The 4,475-nt window shown below is 46.9% G+C and overlaps 2 pseudogenes; one reads left to right on the top strand and one right to left on the bottom strand.

The window, feature by feature from the left end:
• Nucleotides 1-462: 462 nt before the first annotated feature.
• On the top strand, nucleotides 463-1,671 carry LOC147003434 (sperm motility kinase X pseudogene; annotated as a pseudogene).
• A 1,312-nt stretch (nucleotides 1,672-2,983) lies between these two features.
• On the bottom strand, nucleotides 2,984-4,135 carry LOC147003435 (sepiapterin reductase-like; annotated as a pseudogene).
• Nucleotides 4,136-4,475: the final 340 nt, after the last annotated feature.

The raw sequence follows: 4,475 nt of genomic DNA on the forward strand, positions 1-4,475 counted from the left end.
GTGTCTCTGTGCTCTAGCAGAAAGATTCCTCCTGGCTGACTATCTTCTGATCTTCCTGGAAGTTCAAACATCATGACTCCATGCAAGGAGCAAAGGCAATGCTCAGATCCTGATTTTCTTGGTGCACTGGCTCTCAGTGTGTGCTGAGACCAGGGGAAAGGATGGTTGTTCTTTCCAATGAGCAGCTCTTACTGTCTGTGATCCTTTGTTTTGTTCTATCAGTTTGCACTTGGTTGCTGTCAACCTGATCTATGTCATAGTTTTTGTCTACTGCTTTAGAAGGTGCTTTGCTCTTCTCTTCCCAAGCATTCCAAGTACCTGATTAGGTTGTCTGACATGTTTCTGACCTTTTTCTTGTCTTTTGGAGGTAAGAAGTTTTAACTGTAAAAATTCTCTTCAGCCTGATTTTAAATGGTTTGTTTTTGTTTTGTTCCTTTTTTTTTTTTTTTTTTTTTTTTCCTTTCTCATTGCAAGTTCGGTTCTAGCCAAGTCATAGAGGGCCTGATGATGGAGCAGGATCTGAAGGCCTGCTACTCAACTGAAGAGAACTTCGACACTAACTACAAGATGCTGTACACACTGGGTGAAGGAAAATTTTCAGTGGTGAAACGGGCCTTCCATGTCCCCACAAGTACCTCTGTGGCTGTAAAAATTCTCCAAAACACCAAGGAGTACACCTCACCCATCTGCAGGGAAGCCAGGATTATGAAATCACTTAGCCATCCTAACATGATCAAGCTGTTTCACGTGGTCCAGAGAAGAGAGACTACCTACCTGGTGATGGAGTATGCCTCAGGGGGAGAGCTACTAGGTCACATCAGCAAAGTGGGGTCTTTAGAGGAGAGCGAGACTCGAAGGATGTTTGCCCAGATAGTACATGCGGTGCAGTACTGCCATGACCATCACATTGTCCATAGAGACATAAAGGCCAGCAACATTTTGATCGACTGCAGGGGAAATGCCAAGCTGTGTGATTTTGGCTTTGCTGTTGAAGTGATTCCTGGACAGAAGCTGGCAGGTTTCTGTGGCACACTGCCCTACTGTGCCCCGGAACTCTTGCAAGCAGAGAAATATGAGGGCTTCCCGGTAGATATCTGGAGTTTAGGGGTCCTCCTATTCCTCATGGCATCTGGGAACTTGCCTTTCCAAGGCAGGTCTTTTGTGGACTTGAAGTGGGAGATCATCTCTGCAAACTTCAGCATCCCTTCCCATGTTTCCATTGATATTTTCAATGTCATCACTGAACTGCTGATGATCGATCCCAGCAGGAGGCCCACCATCCACCAAATCATGAGGCACCCCATGATCAGGGACAGTGAGGCATGTTTACCACCTACTTCCACACAGATTTTCCCAGGCACCCCAAGCCCCAGCATTGTCAGGACCATGAGAGTCACCACATACAAGCCTGACAGGAATATGTCCTCCTGCAGTCCCCAAGAGGAGCTTTGTGGATCCCTGCAGCCACCTAAGAGCGTAGGTGTTCCAGGATCCTCCTCTGGGGATATCTTGGAGAAAGAGACCCTCATGGAAGAAAAGAACCTCACCCAGGAAGAGGCCATCAAACAAGAAGAGGCTGTCCATCAGAAAGTTGCTGTCATTCGAGAAGAACCCATTATTGGTGGCCAGCCTCAAGATGGAGGTGGAGCTTCCCTGCTACATCCACTCTAGTAGTGACTCACTTGACAGGCTTAGAAACCTGGAAGCAGTCCTGAGGCAAAGAGTTTCACGGAAACTTAGTCTCCTGGAACCATAGCATCCCATATAACAAATGCTCCAAACTCCGAATGGATCTGTGTGCTTTCTTTCAGTATTGTTTTATTATAGGTGCCTCCAAGCAATGACTTGCTCAATATCTAAGCAAAATCGAACTTTGCTCCCTGGCTTTCAACAATGCCCTAGTCTTGAGCTGACCCTGGGCTTGGAATTCAGTAAAAATGTTGCCTATTCAGTGACATTCAGAATTGCCTCTAGTATTGTAAGAGAGATAGTGAAAGAAATCAGGCATTACTATCTACTACATAGAGTTAGAAATCTCAGGGCAAGCTTAGCAATGTAAATTTAGAATTCTTATTATAGTTATGTATGGCATACTACATTACTTATTAGTAGAAAGTCCCCCCATACTATCACTTAGAATAAAAGCCAAGCTGTTCCCATATACAGGAATTTACAATGGTTTAGGAAGTAGATTGGGCTGTGGTTTTAGAGTATTGCATTATTGATGAGAAGGTTAGCTAGAGTAGAACTCCCTAATTAGACCCATGACTTGGGTGTGAAAGCCCTTGCCCCGGGAGTGTAAAGACCTCACACCTGGCTTCTAAGAATATAGCTGACCTTAGATAGAGCTGACTTTGTCTCAATTGTTTTATTGCCCAGTTCCTGCCAGTCTTCATGTTTGCATTCCTCTGTTCTGTATAAGAGTCATTAAGCATCCGGTAACCTCATTGTACCTTGCCAATGTGTCACCTAATTTCCCTATTTAAGTCTGGTACTCAATTTGACAAATTACAGATACCATACTCCCTTGTGTTCGTATTTGTTTGTCATCCATGCCAACTCCTTGACCACCTATAACTGGAACTCAGAGGTTCACCCTTGGATCGAGGACCCAAGTGAGGTTCATCTGCAGCACTTCCCCTTGTATCTGGTGACACCATTGGAAGGAAATAAGGAAGATAACCATGAACTGTCTCTGAAATCTGTGCTGCTGCCACCATTAACAAAGAAAAGGAGTTTTGTTTTTAATATTTAACTCTTTATCATTTTTATTTGTATAAATGTTTTATCCCACCTGCTAATTAGGCAACTTCCAAGGCTGAGTGGCTCTGCCCCTGACTGCTCCAACTTCTTGGGATTCTGTAATGTTCTTGCAAAGTGAGGAATCCTGACCAGAGGCAGGGGCACTATAGTCTTTGGATTCCTTAATGAAAACAGATCAAACTTTCCTCCTTGCTCAGCTTCCAGAGAGGTACTAGCTAGGTCATAGCAATGTCAGTCTGAGCCATCTACACTGGGAATAGCTCAGCACCGTGTCACTGGGTTCCTCAATAGCCAGGACCTGGTACACCATGTCTCAGGCAGAAATTCATGTCAGTACAGCCTCCAGCCCTTGAAAGGCTGCCATGCACACAGAGATGAGTTGGTAACCACAGTCTTACTGAGGCCAGGGCTATCTGGAAAGGCATTCGGGGTACCCAAGTCAAGCAGCATATAGAGGTCAGGTTCAGAGTCAAGTTGTTGTTCACCTTAGCTAGGTCCTTCACATTCAGGAAGCCTTTGGAAACATCCCTATTAGTTCCTGAAAAACAAAACAAAACAAACAATAAACATGATGGAAAAAAAAATGGCACAGCAGAAGGGTGCTCTTTTCCTTCCCTCCCCTTTCCACAGTTCCTCCCCTTAGACAACCAGGTAAGGCTAAGCCTATAGTAACACTGGTCCATTCTCTCTCCTCTTGGACTTTGGAATTTTCAGGACTGACCCTCTACCTACACAAAGGGCATTGAAGTTAGAGCTCACAGTCCTGGTCTGGACAGGAGTCTCACCTGCATTGTTGATGAGCAGGAGGCTCTACAGCAGCTCAGTCTTAGGGAGCTCATGCCCAGAGCACAGCAACTGCTGCCCAATGGCCTCAGAGTCCAGATAGGGGGCTGTAAACACCACTCACAGGCCAGGCGGTTGCTTGGCCATCTCTGTCTTCACTTACTGCAGCGCTGAGCCACTGCTTGCACTTAGGAGCAATGAACCTGGAGACAACAACCAGGCCAGCGTGGGGCCAGGGCTTTCCCCAAACCCCAGGTGGCACCCCTCAGCACACACACAAGGCAGCCCAGCCTACTTCCTCCAGGCCTGGAACTTAACCACAAAAGAATCTACATAACTGGCATGGGGCAGCACCTCTCCCCTTGGCCTGGGAGAGAGAAATTCAGGCCAGCATCCACTTGGGTTGGGTGAAAAGGGTGACCAATAGCCAAGGAGGCTTGGCTCAGCAGGACATCCCAGTCCCCCAGAGCTTCCAGGTTCCCCTTGGGCTGCTTGCACAAGATCAGTTCTTTTCTGGGACGCATGTTCCTAATCTCTACCCTGTTCCAGAATCCGCTTCCTCCTCTGGGGTTGGTTTGTCTTCATCCATAGGGGACATACCAGGAAGTGACCAGTGACTGCCTTGGATTAAGTCCTTGCCTGTGTAGAGCTTGTGGTCCCTTGCACTCTGATTAACAGAAGCCTTCTCTGGAAGGGCACAGCAGCTCTTCCAGGAGATGCTGGGCAGACAAAACAAATAAATGAAGAGGACACACAGGCCATAAGAAAGGCTGAAAATCACAGGATCTTAAGACTTCTGGTGAGTGGAGCACAGCTTCTGCTCCAATCCAATTGCACGGGACCTGAGACTGCATTAGTTAGGGAAGCAGAAACCGGCCTGAGTAGGACCACAGGCCTCATCCGGCTGGATCAGCGCCGGGGTAGCGGGA

The sequence above is a fragment of the Mus caroli genome, unplaced genomic scaffold (assembly GCF_978045245.1).
Source record: "Mus caroli unplaced genomic scaffold, Mus_caroli_1 scaffold_8, whole genome shotgun sequence".
NCBI classification, from domain to species: Eukaryota; Metazoa; Chordata; class Mammalia; order Rodentia; family Muridae; genus Mus; species Mus caroli.